Below are 20,621 nucleotides of genomic sequence, written 5' to 3'. Positions count from 1 at the left end.
TGCCCACTACTTGCTGGGCAGCTGGAAATATTAAAATGCGACATGGACTCTCAATGGCCCTTAAAACAAATGTGCCCCCTTCGTTGGAGCCACACGGGGTTCTGAAAACAATTGGGTCAAACGTTGGAGCCACATGCCCCCATAGCGTTGCAGCTGACCCCTGCAAAGTGGGGCATCTGGAGAACATTGGCCAATATGGGGAAGCACATGCCCACGGGCCCTTGGGGGACATTTAAACAAATATGGCCGCGTTGGAGAGGCCCGCTGCAAAAACGGGGCCGTTCATGATCTGTGCCCCCAAAGCGTTGGAGCTGCCCGCTGCCAGACGGGGCCGCTCTGACTGGGTGCCTCTGCCAGGCACCATGTAACGTGAGCCCCACTCACCTGGGCTCTTCTCTGGCGGCATGGTGCTGGAGCTGCCCGCGGGACTCCCTTTTCACTACGGGGGTCCCGCAGGGCACATTTCTGGGTCACGGCCTGCTCTGGCCGCTCTTCTTCGCCTGGGGCCCCTCCTGGGACCCCAGACTCTTCTCTGCGTTGGCTGCTACCGCAGGGCTCTCCCTTCCATAAGAGAACCCCGCGTCACGTCACGGACTTCCTCATCTCTGGCAGGCATCAGGGCCCACCCACGTCCCAGGGAAGGCTTGCCTGACTTCCAGTTCGCGCTGAGCGCGGCCCGGGGATTCTTTAGTGGCTCGGGCTGCAGCAGTGAAACGCGGGGTGGGCACCCACTTCGTTTATAAATCAAAAAGGCACAATGAGGGGTAGGCTTCCTCTGAACTGGAATATAAATAATAATAATAATAATAATAATAATAATAATAATATTAATAATAGGGTGGGCTCCTGCTCAATTAGTTACACAAAGCGGGGTGGGCACCCTCTAAATCGGCATCACGGGGGGAATCCCTACGCTGGGGATTCGCTCTTCCTCCTCATGCAGTGCAGCGCTGCCAAGGCCCACATGTTCCTCTTTCTTGGGGTAAAGATTGTGCTTCCCAGGCGCAACAGAAAGTTCTGGATAAAAAGAATAGGTCCCAGCAAGGAAAGTCCTCCAGTCATCAAAGTCAAGGCAGGGCCCAGGGAGGCAAGCCCTCATAGCAGCCCCTCCCTGGGTCCCAGCACCAGCACGCCCCGCAGGAACAGCACCAGTAGAGAACATTTTCATGGGGACACAGACCCTATATTTATATTAGCAACTCCTTTTGTGTCACAGCACAGGGTTTAGGGATACCAGTTAGGACTGGTTTAGGGGAGCTTTGGAGCACTTTGTTTTGCTCAGCTCCTCTCTCCAGTGCCAGGTGGGGGCTCAGGGATTAGATGCACCACAGGGGGCGGAGCTGGCATTGTGGAAGGAAGGCACAGTCCTATTCAAGTCCCAGGTGCAACTCCTCCCTCCCATCTACATGCAGATCTCCCTATTCACCACTGGGCAGACTCATCGTGGCTGCTGGAGCCACCCACATCATCCAGCACCTGTCAATCACAAGCCAGACAGGCAATTCACATCAGGCAGGCTGACACACAGGACACAGAAATGTCAACTTCTAAAAGTACAGCCCGAACTGCCAAGCCACGCCTTCCCAAAGGGGCCGCCATAAGTGTGGCAGGGTATGTTCAGACGTGAGTCTCTGCCACTGGATTCAAGCAAGCCGGGCTGAAGACGGCTGTAATGCCAGAAACCGGTCCTCGGAAGCTTGTTTCCGGTCCAGGGAAGGCATGGCTTGGCAGTTCGGGCTGGACTGTTCCCATGAGGCACAGGGTCAGACTGATTTGCATATAGCCATGTCTGAACTGGGGTGGCAGAGTGGGCTAAAGAACGGTGATGGATTAAACCCAGATCTTTTGACTGGGTGTTAGTGTTTGATTGGTTCAGATGCTCCGTCCATCACCACCCCCTTTTGTACCGCTTTGGCCGCCATAAGTGTGGCAGGGTATGCTCAGACGTGAGTCCCTTGCTCACTTTGCCACTGGATTCAAGCAAGCCGGGCTGAAGACGGCTGCAATGCCAGAAACCGGCCCTCGGAAGCTTGTTTCCTGTCCAGGGAAGGCATGGCTTGGCAGTTTGGGCTGGACTGTTCCCATGAGGCACAGGGTCAGACTGATTTGTATATAGCCATGTCTGAACTGGGGTGGCAGAGTGGGCTAAAGAACAGTGATGGATCAAACCCAGATCGTTTGACTGGGTGTGAGTGTTTGATTGGTTCAGATGCTCCGTCCATCACCACCCCCTTTTGTACAACTTCTAAAAGTGGCATTTCTCCACCAGTCTCCATAAATCTGTGCACACCATTGCGCAGCATTTATTCTCACAAGTTCGCACATACTAAACTCGCCCCTGCACTCCTCTCATATCAGGTATTACCATCGACACACATAACCCCCATGCATTCCTATGGGAGGGCAGGCCAATCTCACCACACCCACTCAGAGAGCGCGCACACTTTACACTGGGCCACAGTGCTAAAGTGCGTGGAGGCCAAAAATCACTACCAGTCAGAGCTTAAGGCAAAAAGTTCAAGGGTGAACCTGCCAAAAGGGCCAAGTCCAACAATGGGTATACAAAATTTGCTTGCACAAACAAAGTGGGAGGAGAGAATAATCTGAGCACATCAGTAAGACTAGCCTGACAGTCCTATACTAGGAGCAGGTGCATTCTATCAGCTAGGCCTTTCTGAGCATGTTCAAGGATCTGGAAGAGGGAGAACACACATGGCAAGCACATGGCTAACTAAGATGGCTGCCAAGTACAAAATGGCTTTCAGCTCATGCTAACAGATTCCTCCAATCTTTAACAAGGGTTCAATTACTCCCTGATACTCTAATTGAGACACAGGGTTTAAATACTCCCTGATACTCTAATTGAGAGTATTTATCTAATAGGTGTTTTAGCATCCTGTTTTATTGGGTATTGTGGTTGCACTTGTGGGCTGGACCATAAGGATATTACATGATAAGGAGAGTCCTTATCACAGTTGTAGGAGGTTGGCTTAGTATATGGTGCACACTTATTTAAGTGAAGCACCCTGCACTTATCCACACAATCCTATGGTGATTTTAGTGCGTAGACAACCATTGAAAGGTCTCTAAATGGTAGCTGTCGAGAGCTGGCCTGAGGCTTATCTTTAAGGAGTGTTAAGCACCTTGTTTTTTTACCAGATCTATTAATGTAGTGTAGGTTAAGCAAAAAAGAACCACACAGTGCATATACAAAAATAGTTCTATTTATTACACAGCATTCACTAACACATTAGTATATCTCTTATCCTGAGATATAAACACAAATACTACCAATACTTCAATTGCATATAGGTAAATAAGCACAATACAAAATGATCTCAAGGGGAGACCAACCCCTACACTAAAAAAAAAGTAGAATGTGAACTGCAATCGACCCTCAAGAGGACCCACAGGTCAAGGGCAAAGGAGTTGCTAGAAGACCTCGAGCAGCTCACCAATGATGAAGGTCCATGGTGCAGAGGACGTGGTGAGGATGCTGATCTTGGCAGAAAGATATGCTGGAGATTGGAGCTTCTTGTAGCTCAAAGATCAGTGCAGAGTCAACAAGCATTGGTAATGCCAAGTAGATGCGGTACACAGGGGTTCGTTCTCAGCGGTTTCAAACTTGCTGAGAGGCCAGGTCTGGCCTTGTGGGAGTTGCAGAATCACCATCTGTGTTGCTTAGCAATTCAAAGTACGTGGGATGTCAGGATTAGCATACTTGTCAGCTTCATTGAGGTGCCTGCAGATGTATGGGAGTGACACCTTCGCTCCAAGGGAGATTACTTGGGTGTTGTTTATGCCCATAGGTCTATTGAAGAACAGCAAAATTAGGAGCAACAGGAGTCTTCCTTTATGCAGTCTCGGTTCCCGGCAAAGTCCAAGTGTACAGATGGTCGAAGAGTGACACGGTTTCAGGCGTAAGTCTTGTCCCATGACGAATTTGAGGACCCACCCAAAGGTAAGCCCTTTTATACCCTAAGAAAGGGATTAGGACGACTCAGGGGTACCTCCCAGAGGAGGGGCTGGACAGAGAGGAGGAGACTCCTATGTCCTTTGTCCAGTGTCATGTGGGAGCTAAGGGTTCTCAGAGCTGGTTCCAAATTGAGTTTGCCAGGAAGGCACCAAATGTGCCCTTCAAAGCAGTCTGGTGGCACTGGCAAGCTCCCCCACCCCAGCCCAATACACTAAGTCCTGTCTAGGAGGTGGTGATAGGAAATCTATTGTTCTACCTTACTCTGCTTGAGCTCAGCTCCGCAGCAGGAGGGCAGAATGATGTCTGGGGTTGGCAGCAGCACTAGCTTGCTGGCAGACCCTCGAAGGCTGTTACTGAGAGTACTGAGGGCTTCCTGGAGGAATGTTCAGTGCATGGAATCATACCTCAACACTTGTGATGATGTTGGGATATGATTCCAACATGTTTGATACCAAACATGCCCAGGTTCGTCACAGCCTTTACATGGTTAGACATCGCGTAATGACGGATGGCCACTATGTGTCAAAATGGCTGACCGTACTTATAAAGTCTGGGGAATCGACTCTGGGGTTTGTAGGGGTGTCCTGCTCATGCAGGGGCACCCTCACACTTATAACACAGCACCCTGCCTTCACGATTAAAAGGTCTGCTTAGGGGTCACTTATAGGTTTTAAGTGTATTAACCTCAGATATCAGACAGTCCTGTAGTCACAGTTTGAGTGGTCTCTCATGGTGGCATAGTTCATGCTGCAGCCCGTGCGAGACTCCTGGTGTATCTATGCCCTGGGTACCTCAGTACCATAAACTAGGGACCAATAGCCAATTGTGGAGGTACAAAAGTACTTACCAAGTCAAATTTAGGGAGGAAGCACAGTGACTGGGGACCCGATTAGCAGGATCCCAGTCAGATTAGTAAAAAAAAATAATACTTACGCCAGCACAAAGTGGGGGTGGGGGTAAACATGAAAGCAAATCCTACTTTCCTACACCAGTTAACAGGATTACAATATAAAGATGGGGTTAGTACTAGAGCCCATTCTGAGGCATATTTAAGTTTGGACCACATCAGGGACAAGTGCAGAAAATTAGGGTATTACTATATTTTTACCTTGTGAGGGTGTTCATAAAACTCCGGGACCAATTGACCTCCGCAAAGAGAATGTCATTTGACAATGTTACGTTTTCCCAAAATATTACCTGAACTGTGTGCTGAATGTCACCCTCAATTTGTATATCCAAATTATTTCATTTGTCTGGAGGGGCTACATGCCTTTCTGGGGTTTCAACTGTAACGTATTGATCTGTTGCTTTCTCTGCCAGAATCTCTAGGAGATTCTGGTGCACTCTAGTGACCTCTGCAAGCTGTTGTGGGGAGTCACTTCCCACCACCTGTTCAGGGGGAAACTTCACTTTGTTTGTGGCATATTGTGCTGTTACAGCCGCAACTTTCCTGTTCCAAAATCGACTTTAAATTGTGGAGGTTTCTTTTTCTTCTGTATCTTCATGTAAGACAAGAGTTGTGCGGTTTATTAGATTTCACATCATCTTCCTGTCTAAGCTCAAAACGCCCTCCTCTCTGGTACTGCTTTTCTGATGAGTCCTGAAAGGAACGAGAAGGACGAGTACCTGAAAGCTAAAAACCTATCAGGTGCCTTCAACTGTGTGCAGTCTTGCAAATGATGGTGTCTGTCGGAGGGCTCCATGGCAGAGAGCCTCCCCTAGTTCTTGCTTTTTCTGCAGATGTGGGCTCATGCCATCGTTTTTGAACAAACTCTGGATTCTGCTTAGCAGTGTCCTTGTCGGAACACGGTTTGTCAAGTTGTGGTTTATTTGGTCTGGTTCCCAAATTATTATGACTTATAGAAGTATATACTTCAGCAATAAGTATAGATATCTCACGTTCCTGGTCGGCTGGTTCCACCTGTGTGAGCTTCTGGCTTATAGCCAAAGATGCTGCTTCATCCATTATGCTAGACAAAATTGTTGAGGTGCCCACGGGAAAGTTTCCCATTAATTTTATCCGCAAATCCAGAGTGGCAAATGTTCATTCTGTATTTGTTTTAACACCTCCAACAAGATTGACATAGACGGAGTACCATGTGGCCCCAGGGCAGATCACTCGTCACACTGCGTGGCTCACTCTGAGTGCGCCTGGTGTCCCCCGCTGCTACTGCGAGTTCGCCGCTGCCCCTGAGGTGTTTCCTTTCCGCTTCTTGTATTGCTTTCACTCCTGATTTCTCACTGTATTATTGTATTATTGTATTATTGTGCTGTTGTTTACTCTTGTGCTCTTGTGCTCTTGTATCTTGTACTTGTGCCCTACTGCCGCCCCTGGCATCAGCTGTTGCTTCCGCCGCCCTTAGGACCGTTTTTTTCCCCGCTCATTTCACCCCCCCGCTCCCTGCCGCTGCTCCCCTGCGGCCTCGCTCCTTTTTACCTACTGTACCCCTCCCATTCGCCACCCTGCTCCCGCCTCCCAGCTGCTCCTTCCTCCCACTTGCTATTTAGAGCGCTGTCCGCGCGGCCGAGAGCTGTGACCTGACCATGTCCCCAGGGCCGATCTCTCCTTGCACCGCGCGGCTCACTCCGAGTGCGCCTGGTGTCACCCACTGCTACTGCGAGTTCGCCGTTGCCCCTGAGGTGTTTCGTTTCCGCTTCTTGTATTGCTTTCACTCCTGATTTCTCACTGTATTATTGTATTATTGTATTATTGTGCTGTTGTTTACTCTTGTGCTCTTGTGCTCTTGTGTCTTGTACTTGTGCCCTGCTGCCGCCCCTGGCATCAGCTGTTCCGCCGCCCTTAGGACCATTTTTTTCCCGCTCGTTTCACCCCCGCTCCCTGCCGCTGCTCCCTTGCGGCCTCGCCCCTTTTTGCCTTCTGTACCCCTCCCATTCGACACCCCTCTCCCGCCTCCCAGCTGCTCCTCCCTCCCACTTGCTATTTAGAGCGCTGTCTGCGCGGCCGAGAGCTGTGACCTGACCCTGTCCCCAGGGCCGATCGCTCCTTGCACCGCGGCTCACTCTGAGTGCGCCTGGTGTCCCCAGCTGCTACTGCGAGTTCGCCGCTGCCCCTGAGGTGTTTCGTTTCCGCTTCATTGTATTGCTTTCACTCCTGATTTCTCACTGTATTATTGTATTATTGTGCTGTTGTTTACTCTTGTGCTCTTGTGCTCTTGTGTCTTGTACTTGTGCCCTGCTGCCGCCCCTGGCATCAGCTGTTACTTCCGCCACCCTTAGGACTGTTTTTTTCCCACTCGTTTCACCCCCCCCGCTCCCCGCTCCCTGCCGCTGCTCCCCTGCGGCCTCGCCCCTTTTTGCCTTCTGTACCCTTCCCATTCGCCACCCGGCTCCCACCTCCCAGCTGCTCCTCCCTCCCACTTCAGTACACGCGTACATGCAGGGTTCACGCGCAGCGGGCGCGCCGATTGAGTGCTGAAGGCACGACAAAGGCAAGCCCGTCTGCGCCCGTCCACGCCTGGACCGCGCCCAGTGCCACGACCCCTGGCCCCCGACGATGACAGCCCACACGACGGACCTACAACGCCGCCACTCTCAACTCACTCAAATCCGGCAGGAACCCCGCCTGCTACCGAGCCACCCCGAAAGGCACCCTCGGACCATTCACCTGCCAAGCCTGCAATTTCACCTGCCTCCGGACCTGCACCGCACCCGAAAGGCCAGGTACCAGCGACAACCACCTCAAGTGCATGCTGCTAAACACCCACTCCGTCCACAGACACGCCGTCGAACTCTGGAACCTGCTCGACACAACATCACCAGACGTCGCCTTCCAAACGGAAACCTGGATGAACGCCTCCTCAGCGCCCGACATCGCCATAGCCATCCCGGACGGATACAAGATCACCCGGAGGGACCGCGTCAACCAGACTGGAGGAGGCATCGCCATCGTCCACAGAAGCACCATCCGCATCATAACCAACTCCGACGACACCCTCACCGCCGCCGAGCACCTTCACTTCCAGACAAATACCCACCCCAAGACCACCCTCAGAGGCACTCTTATCTACAGACCCCCGGGACCACGCACACAATTCAGCGAAGCCATCGCAGACTTCATCAGCCCGCACGCCCTCACCTCCTCAGACTACATCCCCCTAGGGGACCTCAACTTCCACCTGGAGAACAACAATGACAGCAACACCACCACCCTGTTGGACAACCTCGCCAACCTCAGACTCAAGCAACTGGTGAACACCCCCACCCATAACGCCGGCCACACGCTTGACCCCGTCTTCTCCTCCAGCAAGCACATCTCCTTCAGCCACACCACCGGACTTCAGTGGACTGATCACAGCTGCGTCCACTTCAACTTCAGGAGAACCACGACCCACCACCACCCGCAACAGGTTCCCCGCAGGAGCTGAAGCAAGATCACCGCTGACCAGCTCACCACCTCCCTCAGCCAGAACCCTCCCACCAACACAACGGACCACAACGAAGCAGCACGCAACCTCACACAGTTGCTCACCAACTGCGCCGACAACCTCGCACCTCTGAAGAACCCACCCAGCAGACCCGGCAGCAAGAAAGCCTTGTGGTTCACCAACGAACTCAAAACCTCCAAGAAAAACTGCCGCACCCTCGAAAAAGCCTGGCGACACGACCAGACAGCAGAAAACATGACAGCCCTCAAGAACGCCACCCGAATACACCACCAGTTGATCCGCACCACCAAAAGGACATCATTCAAAGAACCACTGGACAACAACACCCACAACAGCGAGGAACTCTTCAGCATCGTCAAAGAGCTCTCCAACCCAAGCGCCGGAAACAACGACATCACACCCTCGCAAGACCTTTGCGACTCACTCGTCTCGTTCTTCCACCGCAAGATCGCCGACATACACAACAGCTTCGGCGCACAGATCACGCACCCAATCACCAAACCAACGCCCCCCACCACCACCCTCTGCAACTGGACCGCGGTCAGCACCGAAGACACCACCCGCACGATGAAAACCATCCACTCCGGCTCCCCTACCGACCCCTGCCCCCACCGCGTCTTCAACATCATCATCATCGCACCCCAATTCCGGGACATCATCAACATCTCCTTCACCACCGCCACCTTCCCGGAGAGCTGGAAGCACGCCGAGCTCAGTGCCCTCATGAAGAAACCGACAGCGGACCCCACCGACCTCAAGAATTTCCGCCCCATCTCGCTCCTCCCTTTTCCTGCCAAAGTCATCGAGAAGACCGTCAACAAACAGCTCGCCGCCTTCCTCAAAACAAACGGATCCCTCGACCCCTCACAGTCCGGTTTCCGAGCTAACCACAGCACTGAGGCCGCCCTCATCGCAGCCACCGACGACATCAGATCCCTGCTTGACAACGGGGAAACAGCTGCCCTCATCCTCCTGGACCTCTCTGCAGCGTTCGACACAGTATGCCACCGCACACTGATACAGCGCCTCAGCAACACCAGAATCCAAGAGAAGGCACTGGAGTGGATCATCTCGTTCCTCGCCGGAAGAACCCAGAAAGTCGGCCTCCCCCCGTTCCTTAACGGACCCCTTCCCTCCAGCGCCTTGAAACCCTAGCGGGTGAGTAGCGCGCTCTATAAATCTGTTTGATTGATTGATTGATTGTGTGATGGTATATACTGCAGGAGAAACTGTGCCCCAGGTGCTAGAGTCACCAATTTGGGGATTCATTCCATGGGGTAAGCACATAGTTAATATTCTGTGCTTGCCTTGTGGTCTGGTAAGGGGAAACATGGCTTCAATTTGAGCTACTTTTTGGGCTATCCAAAAAGGAATTTCCTCATGATCTGTGGGAGTTTTGCTCATTCATGAATAAATAATTTCAGGACTTATTGTCAGTAGGGCAGGCAACTGCTGCCAAAGCTGCCCATGCTGGTACATCAATGAATGTGTGTGAATCATACAGAATACTGAGTTAAGAGTCTATATAGTCAAACTAGACCAGTGTATAATTGCTGTTGCTCATTAAGATTGAGACCCTGTAGGTTAGGATATGGTGTATAACCAGTTACCCCTGGCCAAGTGGCCACTTCATTACTAAGGGGACCGATGTGTACTGGAACAAGCATGTGTATTAGGACGCCTAGAAACCAAAGTGAAAGTGCAATTTCAAAAAGTTGATATGCTCTGCAAAGTTGGGCTAATGCAATGTTAGTGTAATCATGAAATGTTCCTATATTAGCATCCACAGCTGGAAAATTGACCCAAGAATGAAAGACATCTTAACAAAAGGCATTGTGGACTTCAACCGCAATGATTATGTCACCACCTACATTGCCAAGGCCATGAAAAGTTAAATGTGCATTGACTGCAGGTCTGCAATTGTCAGCAATTGGCACAGGCTGTGGCTGCACCTTTAATAAAACAGTAATGGAAATAGAGTGTAAACACTAATCTGGGTAATCCTTTTAAAGGTTCAAGCTTAAACATCCAACAGAAAATGAGGTGCCTGCTAAAATACTGTGATGGATTAATCTCCAACGCCATGGGCGTCTCCGGAGGAGGTATAAGGGTACTATGAGCATTCACAAGTAATATTCAGGAGGTTTGTTAAATAAGTACCTGGTCAATCGTTTGTCGCGCCATGTCGCAAGGATTCTGCTGGTAAGTGGTAAGCAGAACTCTGCCTTGGGATGGCAAGACATCAGAATATATGGACTGTTTCTCTTTACCATGTCAGTACCCGCTGGCCTAAATCCTGGCTAGCTCACAGTACCTCACCTGAACTCCTAAACTTCCCAGAGTAGCAGGTGATTTTGGCAAACCTAGAACAAGACCCTCTAGCCCCCAAGGGAACCATAGAAACAGACTATCATAGTCTATTTTGAAGCAGATGTGCTGCAATAAGTAGGCAAATACAACTAAACAAAGTAATAAGCATTACCAGCAGGCTGTATACAATGAACAAGCAAACCACAGCAAATTATCTATTTGTCCATGCCTATCCTTACTGTGTAAGTAAAGGGGTATATTAGTGATCTCTGGCACACGTTTGTTCCAGGACAGGTCTCTCTGTCTCTCTGCTGGAATACTCCTCTCTGCCCACAAAGGGACAACACACAGTTAATATATTAAAACTATTGTGTTGGAAAGCCACACCTGTGCTACGGTTTTATGTCTAGAACATTAGGAGCTGTTGCTGACTGAGCAGAAAGCAGTACAACATGGTGTTACTAAATGTGCATACCGACTCCTGAGAAGAATCGCTGAATAACGAAGCAACATGTATAGTGGATTTCTAAAACAGTGTCACAAAAACAGAAGTGTTATGTGTAGATGTGCAAGCAGAAGCAGCCTAAAACATCTAATATTCTAAACTAAGGGAGAACTAAAGTGGGCCCAAAGGAACAGCACTACAGACTCAGGCAGGCCCATAATCATGCCCTTCAAGGTCTTATTGAATCTCTGAACAAGACCATTGGTTCGGGGTGATAGGGTGTGGTGAACTTGTACGTTTTACCACACTCATCACACATGGACCTTCCATACGCATACATGAAGTTAGTGCCTCTGTCAAACACTACCTCTGCGGGGAGCCCAACATAGGTAAATACCCCCATCAGTGCTCTAGTCACCCAAGGTGCAATCACTTCCCTCAGATGGATGGCCTCTTGGTAGCAGGTGGCTTGGTTCACCAACAACAGGACACACCTTTTGCCTAAAGCTGTCTAGAGGAGCGAAGGGTCATATGACATTGATCCCCATCCTTCCAAAGGGGGTGCCAATGAATAGTAATGAGACCGGGAGAGACTCCTGCTTTTTCCTTGGTTTCCCACTGGCCTGGCAGGTGGGACAGGACCTGCAGAAAACATCTGATGCTCTCTTTATTCTAGGTAAATAAAAGTAGGAGACAAGCCTGGTGAAGGTCTTGTCTTGCCCTAAATGTCTTGCCAAGGGAATGCTGTGAGTCAAATCCAGTACAAAGGTCCTGTAGGACTGGGTGACCACCAGCTCTTGGGCTGTCCCAGCAGCCTTTGGCTTGTTATAAAGGAGATCATTTTCCCAGTAGATCAGGTGATCCCCAGGGGCTTCACTTGCTGCATGGGGTGAAGCCTGTCACCTTAGGAACTCAAGAGTGGGGCACTCTTTCTGTGCTTGCCAGAATTTCTCTTTAGTGAGCCCATCCTCAACTTGCTAGTTAGTAAGCTCAGGTAGGTTAGTTAGGGCAGCAATGTCTTCTCCAGTTGGTTTGAGGGCCTCCTTCTCAGGTATCCCATCAACCTCTACAGCAGGAACTTCAGGGTCTGGTTTCCCATGCCCCTTGCCTCTCTACTTGGCAGCTGTCTAGGCTAATGTTACAGGCTCCAGACACCTTTGACTCCCTTCCCAGCTAGCCATGGACTGTGTGGTTATACAGACCCACTCAAGCAATCCCATCATGTCCAAGTGAGACCTGAGCTCTACCTCCTTCCAGGCAGTGTGCTCTGGGTCACTGCCTAGCAAAAAATCAACGGGCAGGGCTCACAGCAACTTTTATAGAATCTGAGACCCCCCACTCAAAGGGAACCAGAGTCACTGTCAGATGGCTCTCTCCACTGTGACCCACTGCTCTCTCCACTGTGACCCACTGCCTATACTCTGATTTATTTGTATGCATGTCGGCTTTAGGCACCATTTCTTTATGTCCCAGGAAAACTAAGATTACCTCTGTCTGACCCCCAAAAGTAACTGGGACCACCTCCTCCCAGAGCTCTACACTCACCAACCCAGGTGTCTGCACCCTGGTGGGGGACTGTGCCCTCGTGGGACATTTGGAGTCACCATTGGAGTGCTCATATTAGTAGTACTCAGTACATTGTGGAACAAACTTCCCTGTCTGCTTGTCAAAAAAATCCTTCTTTTTAGTTTCAGACTGGTTTCCACTGCTGCCTTGGGAAAAAGTTTGGGAGTCTTTAGAAAACTCCTAACTTTTACGTTTTTCTCCCCCTCTTTCTTCTGTTGAGAACACCAGCCACCTGTGTTGGAGTCCCCCCAGATACCTTTTTGGACACTCTGGTGATAGCCCAGAGGTCTGCCTCCTCCTCAGCAAGCTTCCTGGGGTCAGTCGCCTTGCTGTCAACTAGGTTCTGGCGCATCTCAGGAAAACAAATACCTAGCATGTGGTCTCTAATGATCAAATAACACAACCCATTAAAATCACTAACCTTGCTGACCTGCACCTAGACATTCAGTGCCTTACTAGAGTAGTCCACAAAATCTGCACAGGATTGGGTGGGGAGCTTCTGACTGTCTCTGAATCTTTGGAGATACTTTTCAAGGATAAGTCCATAAAATGGCATTCGTAGGGTGTACTTGGTTTAGTCCCCAACCTCTAGCATGATATGTGTGTCCCTCCCAAATGTTGCCATGTGTTTCCACAGACCCCCCTCACCTCCCACCCTCAGTGCTCCTCAGTAACCCATTGAACCTTCAATGCACCCTCATAAGCAGAAAACCATTTATCAATGTCATATCCCACCACATAATTGGGTACCAAGGGCCAGATGTATCAACATACCCTTTTGCGATTTCTTAATAGCGATTTTTAAGGAATTGCTATTTAGAAATCGCACAATGGTATGTATGTAGAAATTTGCTATTTTTTAGCGATTTCTTAGAATTCCTTAATTGCGATTAGCAAATTGCTAATCGCAATTAAGGAATAATTTCCCATTCATTTCCATGGGCCAGGAGGCCCATAGGAATGAATGTGAAAATATTCTCAATTTGCGATTCGCAATTTGCTAATCGCAAATTGAGAATAATTTCAAGGGTGCAGGGGTGTCCAAAGGACACCCAGTTGCACCCCTGAAATAAGCATGGGTGCACATGTGGTGCACATACATGCCCTAAGGGCATGTATGTGCATCACATGGCACTTTGAAAAATGCTAAAATTGGCATTTTTCAAGAAATTCGCAAATTACCACCAACTTGAAGTTGGTGGTAAATTGCGATTCCTTAGGGACAAATAGCAATTTTTTTTTTCATCATACATTGCATTTAAGGAATCGCAAATTGTGCGATTCCTTAAATGTAATCACAAAATAAGGAATCACAAATTTTGCGATTCCTTATTTTGCACCACATTTTGCTTAATACATTCCATTTAGCAAATTCGCATTCGCAAAGGCCGAAATTCTGCAAATTTCGACCTTTGCGAATGCGAATTTGCTTGATACATATGGCCCTAAATCTCCAAATCTTTGAGTATGTGAATCCTTTTCTCTGCATGTATGCTGCCACTATCACTGCTGCAATCTTCCTGCCTGGCCTTTATATCCAGCTCTGCTGGGTTCTTCTCATGAGCCAACATCAACCTTTTCACTCCTCCAGGGCCCTGTCAGCCTTCTTCTCCTCCATGGCCAATTTCTTTTCATTCTTTTAATTTGGCCAGCTGCAGCTTAAAGGCCCTGTTCTCCCTTCTCTCCCTCAGCTGCTCTGGGGATAGGTACACATCTGGGTTTTCACCCTCAGCCACTACTGCTGGTTGCTCAGAAGAGCCATTCTCAGGCTCCCTTAATCCATCATCCTCAGTTGGCTGGGCCTCCTGAAAGTGTGCTTCTGTCCAGGCTCTCGGCACTTTTCGTAATTCCACCTTCTTGGTGGCACTCTTGGCAGGTTGCCCAATCTCTTTCCAAATGCCTTTGAACTGGGCCAATGTATAGGTTTCCAGAGTTGCCAACTCAAATTCCATGTTTCCAGTTGTAGAACCAGCAGCTATAGATATGATTTTGAAGAAAAAACAAAAATTAAATTACAGAGGATTCAAAATTAGAAATGGACTTGCATGTGGATTGGTAGTGTACAAGAAGATACTGTATGGCATTACACAAGCACAGGTCCTATCCTCACCGCTGATCACCAAAGATTGGAAATTGGGTTGCTGATTGACTAGCCAATGAGTCCAAGTCAGACGACAACCACAATCCTAGTCAGGGTACGAAGCAGGCAAACACTAATTTAACCTGTGCTCACCCTCTGGTAGCTTGGCACAGAGTAGTGACAATGTGCAAAATATTTGTGCAACACCTAAAACAGTAAAACAGAGAAACAGTGAAAACACCTCATCAAAAGATTCCACACCACGTTAGAAACTTAATTCAATACATAAAACAAGACCAAAAAGACACATAAGCAGAACTTGAGATATGCATTTGTAAAGAATACACTGTAAAATAACGCTTGGAAGCAATAAACACTTACTTAGGATATCTGGTTGTATCAGACCGGGACAAAGTTAAGAGTTCAGGCTGCCCCCGATGGAGTGCCGGACGGATACTGGGATCCAGTGAGGCCCGCTGAACAAAAGTACTTTAATCCTGGTTCAGTCAATGAAGATACAGAACATAGCCGGGCGAAGTGTCAGTGTTCCCACGCAGTAGGGGTGATGCCTGGATCTTCTCCATCTCATCTTTAGCTCATATGTCACTTGTCAATTTTCTCTTCCCTGACAAAGTCAGGCACCACTCCTTTGGGAAGTGGATCACTTGTCTCCAAGGGACACTGCAGGTATGCTGCCACCAAGAATGCTGGGTTCTGCCTGCTTGGCTTTGAGGTCCAGCTCTTTGAGGCTACTTTCATGAGCCAATCAGTCTAAGGCCAGTTTCTCTTCCATAGTCAGTTTTTTTCTTCCATCCTAATATTGGCCTTGGTAAGACACACTACTCCCTGCCCTGGCAGGGAGCTCAAGCTGAGGGGTATCTCCTCCCCTCATCAGATTGCTGACTCTCAGGACTGGCATCCAAATACTCTCCTTGGCTGTCTCCATCACCATCTCCTTCTGTTGCTGTAGCCAGTGAGTGGTGAACTTCCGCCCAGGCCCTCAACGCTTTTTGAAGCTTCACCTTCCTGGTGGTGGTCTTTGCTGAAAGTTCCTTCTCCTTAAATAACTCCGTGAGCTGGGCCACAGTGCTGGACTGCATGTTAGACAGCTCAAACCCCATACTAATAGAGATGGGTTGAGGCACAACAGTTAGAGAGAGAATTAAAAAGAAGCAAAAAGGCCAATTAGGGATCATTTAAACTTGAATTGGTGTCAGATATGGGATGGTGGTGCACACCAACTCACTGTATGGCACTGCACAAACACAATACACATCCTCACAGCTGATCACCCATGTAGGAACTTGGATTGCTGATTTACTGGGGTGTGAGCCCTAGTCAAGACGCAACCACAATCCTTGTCAGGGTGAGGCAATAGCCAACCCTAAATGAAACTGAGCTTAAGCCTTTGACTATTGGTATTTGGTAGCCTGGCTCAGAGCAATCAGGCTTCACTTAGAGGCAATTTGTAAAGTAGTTGTCCAACACCTCAAATAATAATACAATGAAAACACTGCACATAAAAGAATCAGAAACCAGGTTAGAAAAATAGAACTTTCTCTGAAAAATAAAACAAGACCAAAATGACAAAACTCTAATCAGTTGAACCAGAGATATTTATTGTAATATTTTTTTTGTGAAAATAGCACAAAAAGCCCAAACTGCCAACTGTGGATAACTGGTTGTGCCTGCCCGAGACTAAGCCACAAGTTCAGGCGGACCACGATGGAGCACTTTCTAGCTACAGAGACCCAGTTAGGCCTGCTGAACAAAGTACCTTAAATCATGGTCTGAGGAGCGATGTGAGGATCTGCATCAAAGATGCGTTGCGCAGCGAAAGCAATGCATCGGTTCAGAGATGCAGCAAGGCTGCAATGCGAGGGCCTGCGTCATCATTGAGGATCCTGTCGATGGGACTTACAATGCAAAGTCTGGTGTCAAGGATGCGGCTCACAGTCGGGCAATGTATCTGTTCTGAGGTGCTGTGAGTCTGTGGTGTGGAGTCCGTTGTCATTGTTGAGGCTGCCGTCAAAGAGGGGCTAACAGAATCAAAAGTTATCAAACATTTGGAAAACCAAACCATGTATGTTGAAAAGTGTCATTTTAAAATCCTTGCGATTTAACATGCTTGTAAACACATGTGTCTGACCCATGAATTTGCCATCCCTCACCCCTCAACTTTGATTGTGATAGTATTATACCAAACCCATGTTCAATATATTCATCCAAACATGCCAGTGACTAAACTGTTATACGAAAAGGCTTTTCAACTGCAGAATATAAAAGTGGTTTGTAGGCAATTAGTGTAATCGGACCTTAGTTGTATGCGATATGTACATCTTTTTTTTTTGAGTTTATATAGCGCAAACTAGACCTGAGAAATTGTGTATCAGAATGCTTTACGTGAGCTCCGCTTTTAGGCATGGGATATTAAGTGATTTGCCCAGAATTACAGCATGTTGAGCGTCGTTGCCATGACTCGTACCCGATTCCCCAGCTTCATGGTGGATCCTCAAGGCTACATCCTTGACTACATCCTACATATCTTGACTAGCCTGGAATAATTTGTATCATTAGATAGTATGTTGTAAAAAATTTAGTTGTTGGTTGACTAGGGTGTGAGCCGTGGCCAAGCAGCAACCATAAACCTTGTCAGAGTGAGGCACAAGCCAACCCTACAGTAACTTGTGCTCAATCCTATGGCACCTTGGCACAAAACAGTCAGACTTAACTTAGAAGCAATATGTGAAGTATTTGTGCAACACTTCAAACAGTAGTATAATAACAACACTAAACAAAAGGTTAGAAAAATAGAACAATAAAAATACAGTTACTAGAACTAGAGATATCCAGTTTTAAAGATTTTAGCAAAAAGAGCACCAAAAAGCACCAGACCGGGACAGAGTCACAAGTTCAGGCAGACTGCAATAGAGTATTGGCTAGCTATAGGGACCCAGTTAGGCCAGCTGAACAAAGTACCTTAAATCCTGGTAATGGGCGCGATGTGAGGATCGTGTCGATGGGTCTTGCGATGTGAAGTCCAGCGTCGAGGTTGCGGTTTGCAGTTCAGGCGATGCGTCGGTTCCGAGTAGCTGCGAGGCTGGAGTGTGGAGTTTGTGATCACCATCAAGGCATGCAAGGCCTGCACTAGCATCCAGGAATGCGCAGCACAGTGGTGGTTCCTATAAGACTGCACAGGCGATGTGGGGGGTCCAATCCACGCAGCAGTGGAGATAAATCAGTCCTGCTTGGGGTTGCACCACGCAGGAGAAAAGATGCTTTTGTTCTGCTTGATCCTCAGGCTGACAAAGCACCTTAAGCTCACTTTCAAGGCTCCAGGACTGCGGTGGCACCACTCGGCAGGGTAGACTCACAGATGGTATAGCCTGGGTGCAGAGGCACGGTGTTTGGAAGCCTGTTATGCCCCTCAGGCTTCAGACAAGGAGGTCAGCCAACAAGCCCTTGGAGTCGCTCTGGATTTTGGGTTCGAGAGATGCCGGTCTAGTACTTCTTCCCCAGGCAAGAGAGCAGCAGGCTGCAGATCAGCAGTCCTTCAGCACAGAATTCCAGAAGAGTGTCATTCCGTGTAGCAGCACCGCAGGCCTTCTTCCTGCAGAGTATGCACAGGTCCAGGAGAGAACTGAAAAGTTGATGTCTGAGGTCCAGTATTGATATCCAGTTGTGCCTTTATAGTGGGGAAAAGTTTCTAGAGCCATGCCTGAGAAGCACACAGGTGCCCTAACTTTCTGGCCCTGGCTTCAGACTAACTTCAAGGGGTATGCTGCAGCCTATTGTGTGGAGACAGGACACAGCCTTTTCGAGTGTAAGTGGAGCTGTACCCAGCTCCTCCCTCCCATACTGCCAGTGATGGCCCATTCAGGCACAACTAAGCTCCTCTTTGTGTGTGGCTGACTAGCAGGGATATACAAAGTCAAACAGTCACCCATACCGAGTCATGTGACCCCGAAACAGGCACCAAATGGCTAAGGCAAGAAAATACAATCTTTCTAAAAGTTTTCAGAATTGTTATTTAAAATTCGGTTTCACCATAAATTAGGATTTTAAATTAGGATTCCAGAGACACCAAACATGAACTGGGTGCCTTGGTGCCTTTTCCCAGAAGGTAACTCCATTGTTATCCTTTGGGAGAAGTAGCCCTTGCAGTAATCTGCAGGGGCCGGGGGACGCTAGACCTGCACACGCAACCAAGGCGTCATTATAAAGTGTTATTGGTTGTCATGGCGACCCAGTGCATACTCAGGATGAATTGTTTATGAGGGTGGAGCACCCACCCTCTGTCAGGGGATGCAATGGCATTAGGGTTTTGTGGTGGGTTAGTGTATTAATACTCATGTATTAATTTTAATATATAAAAATGTATTTGGTATGAAGTTTTTAAATGATTTAATGATTTTCAAAGTATAAAATGAAAATAGAAGAGGGTATAACACCCACCCTCTGGCACTTATGTGAGGAAATTAGGAGGTTTGGGTGGGGTAGTGTATTAATACTCAGGTATCAATTTTAATACCTGAATAGTAATTACATATTATAAATAACATAAATTATATATGTATTCTAATATTTTTAAACAATAGGAGGAATTTTAAGTTGGGGTTGTGTCCTTTTTTTAACCTTAATGATAAATATTTGTAAATATAAAATAAATTATTACAACTTAAAAAAATAGGTAAACATGGATATATGTATACTCATAAAAAATATAAAAATACAGCAAATAATATAATAAAAATTTGAAATGTACTAATATAAATTGTTATTAAAAGAATTAAATAGGACACATGAAGGTCAATAATGAAAAGATTATTTCCTTAAAAAAAGATTTAACAATTAATTAAAAATTAAAAAAATATTATACATAAGTTTAAAAAAAAATCTTTTTTTTAAATGTTCACTTTTCAAAAGTAGTTAATTTAAATAAAAGAAATTGTGTTTTCCTGCGCTTTTATATTGAGCTCAATGGGGGAAATGTTCCTTTTTTCCTTTTAGAGATGAAGTTCCCGGTTGTGTGTATGTTTCTACAGTCGGTACAACATTGCGGTCATGATCAGAAGCAAGGAAGAGCTGCTGTCAGGTAAGACAAATTTTATTTATTAAGGAGAGAATGTGGGTGGCATAATTTATTGTAAGGAGAGGAGGAAGGTAGTTAGCTATATGTTAATATTTAGATGTATGTTTTAAATGTTGTAATCACCATTCACATTCCAATGCAAGTAGAGGTTTTAGGCCCACACAGGGTTGGTTGCTTTTTTAACACCTTTAGCTTAATAAAAATATTTACAGAGAAAGATTAAGATTTCTTTTAAACCAAAGTCTAAAGAAAGCAATGTTTTTTTGTTCTTTTTGTTGCGTCGTGTTTTTTAAACAAACTATGGTGTATTTGCAGCTGTTCAACCACCTGGATGTTTGGAGGACACAGATGGCATGATTTGCCGAATGGATGTTTTGGACAATTTGGAAGTTTTTGTAAAGGATTGTCATTTTATGCATGATTTTTACTGCATGTTAAAGTTTGAATTTTTTTGCTTTTGAAAATTTGTTAACAGATTATGGATGCATTAAAAACGTATGGATGGTGGATTGCAACGATGTATTTCTTATTGCATTTTTTGCTAACAATACTTTTTCGGGATTTTTTGGGGATATTTTTTTTGTTTACCCAGTATATTTTTGTGTTTGCTGTAAAATTTGGCTATGCCAATCTGTGTCTCTTTTGCACGGGATTTGGATTCCTTCGTGGACAAGGGTTTTGATCATTTGGATATTTTGAGTAGTCCAGACTTTTGATGAACTGTGGAATTTTACAAAGGTCCAAGA

This window comes from Lissotriton helveticus, chromosome 1_1, assembly GCF_964261635.1.
Source record: "Lissotriton helveticus chromosome 1_1, aLisHel1.1, whole genome shotgun sequence".
In the NCBI taxonomy this organism is placed as follows: Eukaryota; Metazoa; Chordata; class Amphibia; order Caudata; family Salamandridae; genus Lissotriton; species Lissotriton helveticus.
The sequence above is the reverse complement of the archived record's forward strand: the minus strand, read 5'-3'. Positions refer to the sequence as shown.